At 47.7% G+C, this 16,677-nt stretch overlaps 1 protein-coding gene across 2 annotated transcripts in view; it reads right to left on the bottom strand.

The window, feature by feature from the left end:
• Plxna4 (plexin A4) overlaps positions 1 to 16,671 on the bottom strand; it is a 427,134-nt gene extending 410,463 nt beyond the window's left edge. For both annotated transcript variants that reach the window (XM_048786917.1, XM_048786920.1), the window contains exon 1: positions 16,225 to 16,671. The gene's annotated coding sequence lies outside the window, so the exon portion shown is untranslated. The remainder of the gene's footprint in view (positions 1 to 16,224) is intronic.
• Positions 16,672 to 16,677: the final 6 nt, after the last annotated feature.

Here is a 16,677-nt window from a genome sequence, read left to right as displayed (position 1 = left end):
TTTGCAGATGACAAATTCCAGGGCTTGTGAAGGTCAAATGATATAATATGAGAGCAGTCGTGTGGCATTACGGGAAGGCTCAACCCTCTGAAAGGAATAAGAAAGTTTAAAGATATCTTGGCAGCCAGGAACAGGGTCCAAACCAGACCCCGGATAGAAATTTTATGTGATTAAAAAAAAAAAAAAGTTCAAAATTTAAATTTCAAAAGTGAATCGATAAAGTACCACACAGATGACACAAGTTCACGTAAGACATGTACAAAATGGGAGTGAGGTAGGGCTGCCCCTAGTTCCTGGGGAAGCTTCTGACCAAGAACCCAGACATACCGTGACTTGACCTTGGACTTGGTGCTCTCTGCACAGCCCAGACTGTGACCTGCCAGGCAGATGTGGAGCCAGCCCTAACTGCAACGTGGAAAGGCAATAAAAGAGAGAATCTTCCGTGGGTGCCACCAAAGTTGTGTTGTTCCCATTCCCTGCAAATGTTCCAAACTTGCCAGCCCAGCCAGGATATTTGGCTCAGAGACAATGGGTGGGAAGAGAGTTTGTAAAGCCTGAAATTGAAGATCTTCTTCACAGACGATGGAAGAGTGGGGGAGGGAGAACATGAAAATAGACCATCTACGGCCAAGCCACAGTGGTGTGTGCCCTTAAAGAAAAATCTCTTTATTTCCATGAATTTCATTTTGATGTTTTCCTTTATTTTTAATTTTTCACCTTTGTGGAATCTGAGTAACTTTCTGCCCAACACAACAGGAAGTCAGTCAAATTTAGTGAAGTTTTCGTGTGGATAAAAAGTATCAGGAGCTCCTATGTGCCTATCAAGAAATGGGGTAAGTCTGTAGTCAGGACCCCAAATCATTGGATGCTCCACTCACCGTGCATTAGGGAGCAATAATAGTCAAAAGCCAGAATAAAAGCCACAGCATAGCCATCACCACATGCAGACTTCTCCATGAAACTACTTCCAGCTTCCTGTATGCTCAGGGTTGCTACAGGATATGTAATGCCCTCTACTGTCCCGACATTCTAATATTCCTCTTTGAAAGTACAAAAAACCCAGCTGAAGGTGAAAAGGGAGAGAAGAAAATCAAACAACTTTATATTGGGTCCAAAGGGAGTTGTAACTGTCTGTGAGGCATTGACTGCTTTTGAGAAATTTGCAATTAAGTAGATGAAAATCCCATAAATATGAGTCAATAAATTACAAATTACCAGGAAAATCTTGGCAGTCTGAATTTTTCAACAGTCTCTAAGTAAACTATTGTCTTTGTACAAAAGCGCTCAGACTTGGCTAATGCCTGGAATATGGAGAAGGCTACTTGCAAAATTGATTAGTGGGTTAAAAACTCTTCCACGTCTAGCAATATTTTAAAGTTTGCAAATATAAGTTTTAGGTGAAATGTCATTCTTTCAAAACAATATGTGCCAGGGAAATGTTATTTGACATTTCTAGAAAATTAGTTTCTATTTTTGGCCATGTGATATTCCTTAGGCTTTTTACTCTAGTTCTCGTGAACACTCCAAAAATGGGCCTCATCAAATTAAAGTGGGAACTCTTACATCACTTTAAATCCTAGAAGCAAATAAAATACCATTTCACTTGTTAATGATAGTATTATAAATACAGTGTATACCAATTACTTCATGAGTTTCAGTATCTGCCAAGAATGGCCGGTCTTGCTAATATTTAGAAGAGGAGGATGGACGGCAGCGAGTTCCTCAGGTGTCAGGGCTGGGATGGCAATGCTGGCTCTCTCCCACTCCCCCCACACCCAGCTGGGTCTCACCAACAGCCCAGATTCTCTGTCCATTTTCCCCTATGCCTGGTCACCATTCTATGTCAGAGCATTTGGCTCATTTCTAGGATCTTCACATCTGACCATAGAATCTGTCACCCGCCGAAGGCATCTAATAACCTCCCAGTCAATAAGAAGTCTTCAAATGAAAAATAAGAAGAGGATTCAAGGAAAGCAGGAATAGTAGAGATTCCCTACCTTTTTGCAGGGTTGGGGACAGCCTTGGAGAGGACTCAGCTACCCAGGCCTGGAGGCCCCACCACACTGGAGAGTGTGCAGAGACTGTAACCAGGACGCCCAGGGTGGTGTCCACTGCTCTAGTTCAGTCCTACCCACATGTCATTGTGGTTATGTTGCTTCCTTTCTTGGGGTCCCAGGTCCTGCCCTCTGTCCCCCTGTAAGGAAATGCTGTACTACCAGATAAACTGGGGGGAAACTGCGGAGTTTCCTGAGATCAGAAGTGCAGTTACACCAAAATGCCACGTGCTGAGAACAGTTGAGAAATGAATAAGGCTGGAGACAGAGGTGTGAGCAAGGAGGAACAGAAATCCTGCCACCTCTGTGGGGCTCTTGAAAGGTTAATGCCCCCAAAACGCCCCTGTCCCTGCTCCTACCCACAAGAGAGCTCGCAGAACAGTGGTGTTCATTAGATGTTCACAAATGATCCAGAGGACAGAGCAGATCCATCGTCCCATTTGCAACTGTATTGCCATGTTGCAGCTAAAGTTCTTTGATTCATTGTACATAAATGGAGCAGAATTTTTCACTTCTTTGGTTGTGCATGAAGTAGAGTCACACCATTTGTGCAATCATACATGTGCCTAGGGTCATGATATCTGTCTCGTTCCACCATCTTTCCTACCTCTTTGCACCCTCCCAAGTTCCTCCACTCATCCCATGCCCCCCCCATTATGGATTAGCATCCACTTACAAGAGAAAACATTCAGCACCAAAACAACAAACAACCCAATCAATAAATGGGCTAAGGAGCTGAACATACACTTCCCAGAAGACTACACACACACACACACACACACACACATACAATCAATAAGCAAATATATGAAAAAAAAATGTTCAACATCTCTATTAATTAGAGAAATGCAAATCAAAACTTCTCTAAGATTTCATCTTACTCCAGTCAGAATGACATCAAGAACATAAGAAACGATAAGTGTTGGCAAGGATGTGGAGGAAGAGGCACACTCATACACTGCTGGTTGGATTGCAAATTGATGCAGCCAATCTGGAAAGGAGTATTGAGATTCCTTAGAAAACTTGGAATGGAACCATCATTTGACCCAGCTATTCCACTCCTCAGTCTATCGCCAAAGGACTTGACTCTAATATGTTAACCAATCAATTTTTCCCCCACATATTGGAAAGAGAAGGAATAAAAACTAGTCGAGTGTCTACTAGCACTAGGCTGTGTTTGGTATTTTAATTCAAATGTCTTCACCATAGATGTGCAAAACAAAAGTACAAGACCATAGTGTAGATCCTGTGACACCTTGGAAAGACCGTCCCTCCTAAATTTAGGCAGTCAAATAATAAAAATCTTCTTTAACACTCTTTATACCAAGCCACAGCTATCTAGTGGCTAGATCCTTCCCATGGGCCTTGAGTATGTAGACTGACTCCTACTACCCAGGATGTGGAATTAGACAAACTAAACATCATCCCTCAGGAGTAAGGTCAAAATTTTAATCACCATCTCTTAGCTCATGGTGGAGGTCATTTCACTAGATCATGCCATTTGCAGTGAGTGCTCAGTGAACGTGGGGGGCACATACCAAGAAAGGGAACAAGCTCAGGTGCAGATAAAGGTTGGCCATTTGCCTTTGACGTCCTTATTAGAGTTTGCTCTGTGATAGCCAAAGTACTATTCAGCCTCCTGGGACCTTTTCTTTTCCATTGGAAAATAGCAGGGCTCTCATAGGGGCACCCTGGAGTGCTATCAGAGTAATCTCAAGTAAATTGTTCAAGATGGTATGTTTAATTCAAAACACGGACCACTTGAAAATGTAAAAATCCACCTGTGGGTCTTCTTGCTTCTTTACCAAGCTTCTGCCAGATCCCAGAGGGAACTGCTAAAGTCTACAACTGGGATCGGAAGTAAACAGCAGGGTAAGCACAAAAGGAAGCTGCCAGAAACACAAGAGCCTCACATTTGCCGGCCTGCGGTCACCTCCACCTGCAAACTCCATATGGGCCTCAGTTCACCATGTCCAGAGAAGAAAGCACCACCCCTCACCTGACACGCACCCCCAAACCTGGTCTCACTCTAGAAATTTCTACCTCCATAAACCTTCCACTAGCTGCCCAAGCTGGACACCTGCAGGGCATCCCCAACTCCCCCTCCCTTGCTCCCACCACCTGCACCACCATATACAACATCGGTTATGGTAGAGCCTCTGTACCTCTCAAATCTGACCTTTGATCAGCCCCCTCTTGGGTCTCCCCTGGGTTGCTAGAGTCGCTTCACTGCCAACTCTTGTCCACATGAACCCCACTGAGGGCTGTCTACTACATGAATCTGACTGTGTTCATTGTTTTACTTGGAAATCTTAGAGCCCAGCCACTGCCTGCCAGATAAATCCCTTGGCTGGACACTTACATGGGTCCTGGCACAGCCTCTCTTACACATCACACTCAGCTTTGAACTACTACTGCAGGTGGCCCAAGGGCTGTGTTTTTTCACCTCTTCTTACCTGTCTGTGTTGCTTCCTCCATCTGAAACCTCTTCTCCTGATTGGATGCTCCCTGCTTCTGCAGGAGGTCTTCTCAATGCTCTGCTTTTCATATCTGACAGGTGCCCATCTTACAATTCCCAGGGTACCCTCCTCATGCCCCCATCTCATGCCACATTGCCCCTAAATTCTCTATTCACTTTTGAGCTGTAAGCTCCCTACTGACAGGAACCATTTCTTTCATCTGTGTCCCACCAACTCTAGCATGCACAGTACCTAGCACACAGTGGGCCTCAACAAATACTGGCCGAACTCACTGATTGATCAGTTAGGTGGTTAAGCATTCCATCACATCACATCTGACCTCTCTATCTAAATTAGATGGAGCACAGTGAAAGGCAGACATAGAGGGAGATCATAACCTCTTTTCTTTCTCCAAAGTCCCTGGTTTAACCTACTACTATCAGTACTGGGATCCACCCTCACCCCCCAGTACCCAGTCCTTTGTCTCCTGTGCTAACGCTCCCCTCCCATGGTCTCCTGATACCCCAATTACGCTCTCCTTTCTGATCCTCGGCAAGTGACTTTTGCCCCTTATAGTTCTTCCCCAAATCAGCAAACACAGGAGCTGGTAAAGGTCTCAGGTGAGAGGCCCAGTTCTGTCTTTATTCTCTCTTTCTTGATCTTCCCTGACTCTGTGTGCAAATAGAATCTGTGTGTAAATAGAATCTAGTGACTCTCACCAGGTCCTTGAATATGTATGACCACATTTATGCTCACCTCCTGGCTGCAGGTGGGGGACAGCAAGGGCTTATTTCCAGCTTTAAAGAAAGAGAAATAGAGGCCTAGGCCAGAAAGAACTCGCTGGAAGATACTCAGCAGATCTGGGATTAGAAGCTAGGTCTCCCTATTCCCTGGCCAGGACATAATACTTCTTCAATTGCTCTGAAAATGAAAACCTCAGGATTATTCTGCAGGAGGAAAAGGGGGGGGGGGCGCCTGGAGGAGCTGGAGCCACATTTCCCACAAGCTCCATTCAGAGGACACCGTAACTTACATAAATGATTTCCTATTACACCACAATTGTCACTGCAACATGACAGTCTTTGCCGCTTCCTTGAAGTGCTCTCTTTGTTGTTCTTCTGTGCAGATTCCCCAGAAAGGAGAATCAAATATGGTCCGAGCAGGAAAACAAACCACACGACACCCGCAGCCCCAGATTCCCCTTCCACGTGATCCACCTGAGCAGGACCAAAGAGAATATGATGAATAGTCCCCCGTGGACCTGAGCCCTTTCCCACCTGCCCTCTTCCCAAGACTCTGCTGTGTCCCTGCAAATAGGATTCCTTTTCTAAAAAAAGAAAAAAGAAAAAATAGAAAGAAAGCCAACAGTTTATGAAGAAGAAATGAAGTGGCAATTTCCCAGCATGGCTGGGAATCAATACAAGCTGTTGTCAGGATTTTCCTTTCAAAGGGTGGCTGCCACGCTTTTCCAAAGTCAAGAGCGACAGAGCTCCAGTGCTTGACTTACAACTGCTTCATCATAGCAAGATATTTTTAATTTAAAACTCACTGCAGTTGGGTTCGAACTCAGCTGGGACTTGATTTACTGCTAATTCATTTCTCCGATTCCTATAATTCTAAACTCAGTCACCAAACAGTTTAATGCTGATAGAATCACCAGTGCAATGCTTTATGAATGGGCACCAGGGGAATTTTGTTAGTAAGTGTGTGTTAGCAACTGTTATTCACTTTGGAATGGAGCGCAGTGCTTGGGCAGAGCATGGCAGAGGCCCTATAATTGGGCACGTGAGTTATTAGAGGGTGTTCCCAGATGATCCAAACCCAGACATCTCTGAAGTGATACCTTCCTTTACCCCAAATCTTTCTCTCTCACAGACACATCATTACCTATGTAAAATGGTCCCAGGCAGTGACAGTGATCCCCATGGGAAATGCCTAACTTTATTTACTCTCTGGGTCACTACCTAATGGTGAAAAACAAGAATGTACCCTCTAATCAGAAACCTTCAGCCCTCTCTAGAGCAGCAAAATCTACCCGCCCCACCACCAGGAGAAAATTTGTTTCAACCACCCAAAATTTACATCTTAATAACTCAACCCTCCTTTGTTAATTTGATCAAGAACATTTATCCTTGTCAGTTATATATTGAAGCCTCTTATTCAATAAGTGTAGCTGGAAAAAAACTGGAGAAGGTGAATGTCATTACTCACATATTTTACAAACATCCATCTTGATCTATAATGAATAATAATAAAAAAAAAGTGCTACTTGTTGGAAACAAGTCCAGAATCTGTCAGAGCCGCATTCACACTTCTTGAAACAGTCCCTTTAGAAAATGGATACCTGAAGGCAGATCACAGAGCCACGGTCACTGAAGTTATATGGGATTTCACAGTCATCTCTGGGATTCTCAAAAGCAAATGACAAGAATAGGAGGCAGACAGCACCTCTGGAAGTTGGGCCTCCATTACACCACCTCAGTGAATTCATTTTCCTGTTTTTCTTTTCTCCCTCCAAACTAAACTTGAACTTGAAAACTTCCAGTGAAGGCCAGCATCTTCCAAAATGCTTTCTGTCAAACACTTGTTCCCAGGATGTCAGTAGGTTGAAATACACCCACACAGAGGGACCCCACCCCACCCCCAAATAAACTAAAAACAGCCAGCTAAGAATTAGCAGGCTTCCCAGGGGCAGGTGTCCTTCCCATTGAATATGCCTACTGGGCATTTCAAGTCTCCACAAGGAAGACACAACCCAAGGTAACTGCAGAACATACCTGGCCCCAGAATGTTTTCAGGGAGAGGTGCCTTGTGGACTAATCTTTGGGATACCCTGGGAAATGTAGCTGGATCATCCCTCTCAATCCACTGACACCCAACCCATAGCGAGTTTCACACAGAAAGCAAGACCGATTCCATGCCCATCCATGTGAAAACACCACTGTGCCCTCCCTCCCCTCAAGCCACCCTCACCCAGGACATGGTAGGGTGACTGATGAGCTCAGCTTGAACTGATCTCCAGCTTAATCCTCTGAAATAGGTCAGTGGGTCTGCTTGATGTGCTCCAATCCAAGCCAGCTGCACAGCAGGGTCCCGCCATGTCCTTGCCTAGTTTTGCCTTCTTAATGTGTTCTTCTCCACCTTGTCTGCTCCAATGTACAGAGTCAGCAAATATTTATCAATCACTTCCAGGAGATAGGATCTGGGTTGAGCATAAAGTACAAAAAAGCCTAAGAAATGGTCCCTGTCAATCTAAGATGTAAAGATACCCAGTCATCCTTTGGCATCCACAGGAAATTGGTTGCAGGACTCCCCATAGAAACCAAAACCTGAAGATGCTCAGGACCCTTGAATAAAATGGTATAGTATTTGCACATAACCTATGCATACCCTCCTGTATACCTTAAACTATCTCTTGATTACTTAAAATACCCAGTTCAATGGAAATGCTATGTAAACAGTTGTTATATGGCATTGTTTAGGGAATAATGAAAAGAACAAAAGTCCATACACATTCAATACAGACGCAGTTGTTTATTATTTTCAATCCACAGTTCATTGAATCCTCAGGTGTGGAATTCACTAATATGGAGGGTCAGCTATACATAATTTCAATTGTCATCCCTACCACTTCAGCAGCAGCTTCTTTGCCATTATGAAAAAGTATGAAGTGAGTTCCTGATTGCACAAGAGCTTGCTTCAGGTAGGGGCTGGCCCTACCGCCTGGCCTCAGGAGCCAGAATGCTCAGGGAGACCCAGGTCTCTCCATGTCAGCGTGTTGCTCACATTGGTCAGCAGTTAAGGGCAAGTGCATTTAGGGGAGGAAGAACAGGGGTCCGTATCTAAAGGGGAAGACAGCTGAGACAGAGGTCTTGAGCATAGTGCAACCATCAGTCCTTTGCCCAGCCTGACCTTCAAGGGGCTTCATAGCACAAAAGTTAGTTTTTGTTATTGTTGTTTTTAATGCAGGGAAGGGCAGGCCTGGCTAGAAGCAATGACTTTTGGAAAATATTCATGCATAAATTTACTCTGTTTGATTATATTTCAATGCTTAGAATATTTCTTAACACCGAGAGAGTAGCAGAGGTCATTTGCCCTCAACCGCTTCCAGCAGCCGTGCCCCTCAGCTAGCAGACATGCCTGGCACGTCCCCACACCACTCCATGACGGCACTCTTGGGGTTCACATACCAAGTTAAGAAAACCTCTTGAAATCTGACTGGCACTCATTCTGGATGTGGATCCTATGGCGTTCTAAATTGGGAGACCCACTATGTGGTTGGCTGGTGCTGCCATAGCTCTGGGAGTTTGGGGGCTTCTTAATGAAGCATCATGATCAGGACAAGGTTCTAAAGAATAACATGTCCTTTATGCAGAACCAGCTCCTTATCCCTGATTCCCAGTTGATGCACCTGCCCCTGATTTGTCCCCATGCCCACCCACCTCTTTGCCCTGCTTCTCGCGAAGGTGACCCCCGTGATGCCTCTTGTCTTCCTACAGCTCCTGCTCTTTCTCCACCTGCAGAGGCAAAGGCAGGGCTCCTATAAGGGTCCCCCTTTCAGGCAACACTAGGGAGAACCTCACCTTATGGACCTGAGCTTGGAGCTTATCTTGACCTTGTATAACAACCTCCAATTGAAGGGGTTGGTTCCTCATGGGGTGGCCTCTGACTAGTGAGCGACAGCAGACTGGAAGGACCCACAGATGAATGCCTGGCTGTGCCTACCCTCCACTCTGTTTTCTGAGACCCTGTGTTTCCATCAGACCTCTTCTTCTACATCCTGAGTGATCAAGCCAACAGCTGGGTTCCCGCTAAGCCTCACTAGCTTGGGAGTGTTTGTTTGCCTTCCTTCCCCTCTCTGTCCATTCCCTTTCACTAGTGCCACCCCCTGCAGCCCCACCCCTCAGGAAAGTGGTATCACATGAGCTTCCAGGGAAGCCAAGCTGAGACTGGGGTGAGGGAGAGACAGGCCTGGGTGCAAGCCCAGACCCCAGCTTTACCCAGAACATCTGCTGTATGTGAGAATCCCATGCAGAATCTCACTTGACGAGAGGACATACAGATTTAAATGTTTTTTTAAATCACTTACCTAGAACGACCTCCTCATTTCATAACTAGTGATGCTGAAACCCAAAGTGACGCCTTAGCTGCTAAGGGACAGAGCTGGGATTGCTACATTTACCTGTGTCCAGAGACTACCTATTCCTACAACATCAGTGCTTTGCAAGCAAGAGAACTTATAGAACAGGAATCTTCTATGAACCTAAGAAAATGTGCACATGCTTGAGAAAGTCTACTGCCCGCAAAGGACAAGGGGAAGAGTAGGGCATGGAGACAGCTGAGCAATGTGGAGGCTGGAGGTAGATGGCTGCTTACCTGACACAATTCAGCTTGAGAACCTAGGGCCCACACAATCCCCCAAACCCAGGACTTGATGTCATACCAAAGTTCAGCCGAAATTACTCAGTCAAGAATGAAGGCGTGTGGACAATCATATGTGCAGCTATGAACCTCCTCAATCCAGTGTTTCTCAGTAGATGCCACAGTATGTCTAGGTTGGTGGTTTCACAATCCCTTCTAATGTGTTAAATAAAGGCTCTGAGAAGTCCTGCAACAAGGAACTGCTTTAGGTTTGCTTCACCCCAAGGGTTTTTTTTTTTTTTTTTAACTTATTAGACATGGCAACTTTTGTGTGTGTTACACATACCCACAGAATAAACTTTGGGAAATTTTGCTCTCTTATAGACATCACCTTCAGGACGAAGGTCTGAGGAGATGGCAAGAGAGAAAATGGACACCACTGATCTCTGCAGTATGAGTGACATTGAGCACAGGCTGATTCAAGTGCACCTCCAATGGTCTGCCATCCCACCCCCACGCCCTCCTCTCTTTCTCTACTCTCTCCATCTGAAGAAACACAACCCACCAGCTCTGCTTTGCTTAGTTTCCCTCCTCTTGACCTCGGGCTGAATCCAAGGTCCACTTGTCCACCCTCTAGGTCTAGGCTCACATGGCCCCAGGGAAAAAGAGCTGGGCTCACACAAGAAGAGCTTCATGAGTGTCAGACAGGAACAGTTTGAAGAAATGACCAGGAAAGCTTTGGAGTGGCTGTGATCTTCCTTCCCAAATTCCCAGGACCTCTTCCTCCGTTGCTTCCCTAATGAAAAGATTCTTCCCTGTAAAACCTTGGGAACCGATTGTACTAGGCCATGGTTAATGCGTTGACTGCAGAGACAAGATCCTCTTAGCTGGTGATCTGTTTTGTGTCGGAGTGACAAAACATCCTAAAATCCAATTTGCTGTTGAGAATCCTGGTTCGTGGAGAAGACACGGCGTAGAGGAGGGGATGGCGCATGCTCAGCAGCCCAGAGAGGATGCCCCACAGTTCAAAAACACCTGTTGGTTTAAGAAGGTGTAGTTTCTGCCACTCTGTGGCTTCTGAAGAGGCGATGAAATTCTAAAATGCACCCCTTCTAGCCACTCCAAGTTTGGCAGAGCTTTCACTCACTCTTCAGCAGAGAGGAGAAGCCAAATAAATCATGCATGGAATGAAAATTTATCTTTTGAAGAAAAGAAAAAACAAAAAACTAACTAAACACCAGGACCTTACTTGTGACTACTCCCTAAAATGTGCAGAGAAGAGGGGCTGAGATTTCACCCTGGCTTTGGGGTAGGACAGCACCCAACCTGGTCTATGGTGATCTCAGGACCTTATTGCCCACATCTCTCAGCATCGAGGTGTGATTCCTCAGGCCTCACCCCAGCCTGTGTCATCGCAGGTCCTGATTCTTTTCTCTACACTTCTGGGTCTCTGTCAAAATTTTGCTGGACTGTATAGGCCATTAGCACCAATTTCTAATGAGCCCTGCCCCAGCTACCATCAGGTTCGGGCACCCAGCATGGCATGACATCCATGACAGAGATTCTTTCCTGCCTCTGGATTCCAAATTCTAGAATCCTAGAGTTAGTGGATGAGTAGCACAATGGTAGGAATCTTTGCCCAAGAGTGAACCAGCCATGGGGAAGCTTTGCAACCTGGGGCCTGCAGCATCTCACTGAAGCCCTTTCCCAGCCTACGTTCTACAACCCCTGCCTCACACAGTCACTTTCAGGATTCAATGAGAAAGCACCATTTCCAGAGCACCAGGATTTCCAAGCAGTCAGTAAGGAGAGCCAGACTCCAACTACACTTAGAGCATTCACGAATCAAAACCAGAGATGGGGCCTTCACTAATTTCCTCTGCCTTAATTTTTTCCAGGAGAAAACTGGAGATGCCAAACAGAGTAACACTCACCCTCAGGAACAGAACATTCTTCTGGAAAGATGCTTGCAACTTTACACCATAGCCAAGGATAACACTCATCTCCCTTTGAGAATGGGGTTGGGGACATTGAGGCTCAAAGAAAAAATCTGGTCAGAGATAATCCAAGGTCAAAACTAGGGCCAGACATTCTCACCTGGCCCCCGCACACTCACCCAAACACTGGGAAGCATCTTGCTGAGCACATACTTTGTCAGGTGGCCAGCAGCAGAGTGACCAGGGGCCATGGCCAGGTCATACTGCTTAGGGCTGAGCTGTGGCTCCACCACTTGGTGGCCGTGTGACCTTGGACAAAGTCCTTAGCCTCCCTCATCTCAGTGTCATCCTGGAAAACATGGAGATAGCATTAGCGATTGCCTTTCTGGGCAGTTCTGAGGAATAAACGAGCCAACCTGTGTGAATTACTTGAATGATGTCTCTCCCATCGCTGCATAAATACTGGCCACCGTTATCATTATTAATTCGTATGATTTTCCATTCCCTTGTGTTCATAAGGACTAACACCAACACTAATGTCCTCACTGCCTCTTCCCCAGAGAGACTGATGCCACATGATGGTAGGACAGGGATCCTCCTGTAGACTCCAGGAAGTTGCTTCATACCAGTCAGAGAAGCAGCCTGCTCCCTCTAGGACAAGCCTCGTTGAGGAGCCCATCCGCCTGGTCCGCCTTCCCTTGAAGGTCCGTCCCTTACCACCTGGCAGCAAAGCCCCCTCCAGGCTCCCCACTGGCTCCACCTTCCTGCCACAACTAGAATGCTGCAGCCTGGGCAGCAAGGACAGGAGACCCAAGACTAAGTCTGGGCCGTGAGAGGGGATCAGGTGGGCTTTCTGGGGGAGGGAGTGGTGGCACTCACAGCTTTTAAAGAGACAGTGTCCGCAGGGCTCTGTGTGGACTGAGCCTTGCTCAATGGAGCCTCCAGGGCAATTACCCTAATCACGTGCCTCTCCCAAACAGCCTTTTGATTTATTAACGCGACATCTTTTTAAAATGCCGCTCTTAAATATAAATAACACTTAATCATCCAGCTGTCGTTAAATTCATGTTATATTGATTTCTTGGAGTGCCGCAAATTTGAAGGCAAATGGGCAGGCGGAAATGCTTACAAAGCCAAGAGGTGGATTAGCAAGGGGGCAGCAGGAAACCAGGAAGAAGGAAAAAGGGGTGTCATGGGAGAGAAATCAACCCTGTTCAGAAGCCCAGGATCAGAACCAGTTTCACAATGGGTAGAACCAGACACAAATCAGAGGAGCGGAGAGGATGGTACATCTGTTGCACAGACTAATAATCGCAGTTAAGATCATGGTCGGCTGTCGGTAATGTTGCCGCCCCGTCATGGCCAGTCACAGAGCCACTCCAACAGGTCTCTGATGTGCATTGTCTGTGCGGTGCCTTCTCAGGGTGAGAATGGGGAGAAGCAGCTAAGAAATGCCCCCTAGCTGGCTATGAGGAGACAGGCTTGCTGCAATTTCTTCGCATCAAAGCCAGGTGATAACTATGAGCTTAGAGTAGTTACTAATCCATCCCCCCAATCCCCACCCCCAGGACTGCTGCTGCCCTAGAAAGCCCCCCACTCAATTCCCAGCAGCCCTCATTGTGATTAAAAGAATCCGGAGGCCAAGTGTAGGCAGAGTCTGCCTTTGCAGATTTCCCTGTCTGCAGGGAGCTGTAGCTGGGGCTGCAAGAATAGGAGAGGCACTGAGAAGCAGAAAGGAAGCAAGTTGGCTGCCTACGATTCCTCCGGAAATGCTTGCAGAGCATCAGTGGGCATCCAGGATGAAGTCCGGGAGGACAGAGGGAGCCCTGGGATTCCGGGAAGGAGCTGCTATGGGGGACCCACACCTCGTGTTCTCGAGCAGCAGGAACACAATCCAGCAACAGTGAGGGGCGTGGAGAGGATCATTTTGCCTGGGCCTTTTCCAGGGTGGCTAACTCCCCTCCTAGTGAGGAAGACCCCGGAGAACTTGGAGGGAAGGCATCAGAAGAGGTATGGAGGGAGAGTGACCCTGTAGCATATCCAGGGCTGGGCAATGAAGCCAGGAAAAAAAAATTAGAAGATGTATACCCAGCTTTACTCAGATGTTAATTAATGCCTGACTTGGCCTAGAAACCAAACTGGTACCCTTAGAATAGTGCAGAAAGTGTGGGGGATTTTTGGACCCTGGTATTCAGCTTATAAGCGGCATAATGAGTGTTGACTTGGCATTAAAATGACAGATCCTGAGACTGCAATACGCGAGAAAGGAAAGACAGGACGGCGGGAAGCAGAGAAAGGAGCCGAGGTCTGGGAGGGACAAATCAGGAAGATCTGCACCTTAACTTTTGCCTCTTCCATGTCCCATGAGGATGTGACACTGTTGCTGGAACTCACTATTCCTACCACAAACCATGTGCTGCCCTGCCCTATGCGTTGGTGGGATCTCCCTGTCCACGCACTCAAGGGTATGCATGTGGAGACTGCCGGTTTTCCACAGCCCAGAAGACAGAGATGGACCCCACTATCACACATGGTGGGACCGATTGAACACATTTGACTAGACTCCGAGAACACGTGTGTCTATCTGCATGCGTGTGCACACACCCACCATTCTTAAAAAGAAAATAATATTTCTTCCTCCATGGACTGAGCTCTCCCCAGCCTGAGAGCTCTGCTTTATTCCATCTACCCTTTTCAATCAATCAAAGGGCAGCTCACACTGCACAGCAGGAATACAATCTCCCTCCTGGGGCGTCTGCTCTTCTCCCCAGCCTAGCCAGAAACCTTTGCAGGAACTGAAAAGTTTGAAAATAGAGCTGGGGGAATAGAAAAAGCCCTCTATTTCCACATCCATCTTCAGGATTTTTAAAAGCAACCCCAATTCTGTGCCCAGCACTGAGGCCTTCTTGTTCAAAGGAATATTTGCTCCCTGCCCCTCATGTTCCAGAAGGCTTCTAACCTATTTCTCCCATTAGTGGGCTTGTGGGACACTCTGACCACATGACTTATATAGAGGGTGAAAGCTTATTCCTTTCTTGGAAGGGACAGGTTGCCCAAAAAGCCACCTCAGAGAGACAGCTATAGAAATATAGAAGCTTGTTATATGGATATTCAACCCTGAAATAATGAAATACTGTTTTATTTGACTCTCCCACTCTTCTTACAATAACTGAACCCCTAAATGAGTTACTCTTAGGCAGCCAAGATGGGAACTAAGAAAATGCCCCTCTGGAACCTCAACTACCTTCTTCCTCCTCCTGGAAAAGTTTGAAAATGAGCAGCCTGTGAAACTCCAACCTGAGAGAAAAGGAAAGGGAAAGGTTCTGGGAAATAAAAACTGGAAGCACTGGCTTCTGGAGAGATTTCTACTCTCAGGAGCAGCCAAGGCTCTGGGGGACGCTGCCAGACCCGAGAATACCTCATACGGTGGGCATTGCCCACGTGGTCATGAAAGAGAGGACCTTCTTCCCTTGAAGACTACTCCCCTCTGGCTCTGGCTCCTAGGTCTTTTTCTCAAACCCACACCTCCAAAGGCATGTGACAGGTGTTGGCCAGAGACAGGGGAAAGGGTAGGGAGGTGAGAGGGAGACCCAAGTCCTGAGTCCCAAGCTCTGTCTGCTTATGTCTCCTAGCGACTGGGGATGTGAATAAGGTCAAACCTTTTAAGGAGGATCTGACCCTGGCACCTTCCCTAGACAAGCAACACACACCCCAGCGACGCGATGCTGAAACCCCTTCCTGCCTGAAATCCCGGCGCATTCCCGGGAAGCAGTGCCACGCTTTGGAAAGGCGTTTGTGCTGCCTCTTACTGGGGAAACGCAGAGTCTTTTCCATATGCACCGCCCTACAGAACTGCAGCCCCATCCGCCTGTGTGGCCTCCTCCCGGTGCGCGGGGCTACCTCGCTCTCCAAAATTCTGTCCGAATATCTGTCAGTCTGCCTCTCATTAAAACCTCAGGGTGTCCAAAGGCCACAGAGCAGCGATCGCGTTGGGCGGGTCTCCCAAGACCTCCCATGACTTCTCCCGTTTTAAAAACCAGCTAGAGATGAAAGGGGTTGGAAACTGAAATATCGCTCCCTCATCCTACCCGGGTGGGAGGGAGAGCCATTCATACACCGAATCCCACCCTGAAAGTCCTGGGTAAGAGAAGTCTGAGTCCCGGAGCGTACGAGGAGAAAGAACACGGGAAATCCCTGCTCCGGCCGCGCTGCACCTATGCCGGTGTCCAGGTGGGACGTGGGCAGGTGCGTGAGCGCAGTGTGTGCCTGTGTGTATTTGTGTGTGCGCGTGTTTGTGTGTGTGCAATGGGATGGCTCCGGGGCAGCGAGGACTCCCGGACCGGACTCGGTATCTTCGCCTGCGCTACCCTCGCCGCCCGCCCGGCCCCGCGTCCCAGCCGATCGGTTCCTTACCTGGAAGCACCGCGTTTCCCTCCTTCAGTGGGAGCGCCGCATTGACACTGCAGATGGTGCCTGTGCCGCTGCCTCTCGCCCTCCTCTGAACGTGTGCGTGTGCGCGCGTGTGGCTGCCTCCTCCAGCCCCAGCCCCGAACGCAAATACTCCACCGAGGCACAGGGAAGCCGGGAGCGCCAAGGAAAGCGGAGGGGGCCAAATCAGAGCCTGCGGGGTTTGACAGCTCCTCTTGCAGCGTCCAAGGTGGGCGTAATGTCCAACAAAAAGGTCGGAAAATGTGGATGAATTCCAAGCACCCCTTTCCTCCACCTAGCCCCGGAGCCCAAGCAGCAGCGGCGGCTCTCGGGGGCTGCAGTGGCGACGCGGGGCTGCCCCCCTTCGTCCCCACCCCCGCGGGCTGAATGTCCTTGATGCCAAGCGGGCACAGCGGCGTCACTCCGCACCGCCCATGC

Source organism: Marmota marmota, unplaced genomic scaffold (genome assembly GCF_001458135.2).
Source record: "Marmota marmota marmota unplaced genomic scaffold, marMar, whole genome shotgun sequence".
NCBI classification, from domain to species: domain Eukaryota; kingdom Metazoa; phylum Chordata; class Mammalia; order Rodentia; family Sciuridae; genus Marmota; species Marmota marmota.
Note: the sequence above shows the minus strand (reverse complement) of the source record. Positions and strands in the feature narration are given on the sequence as shown.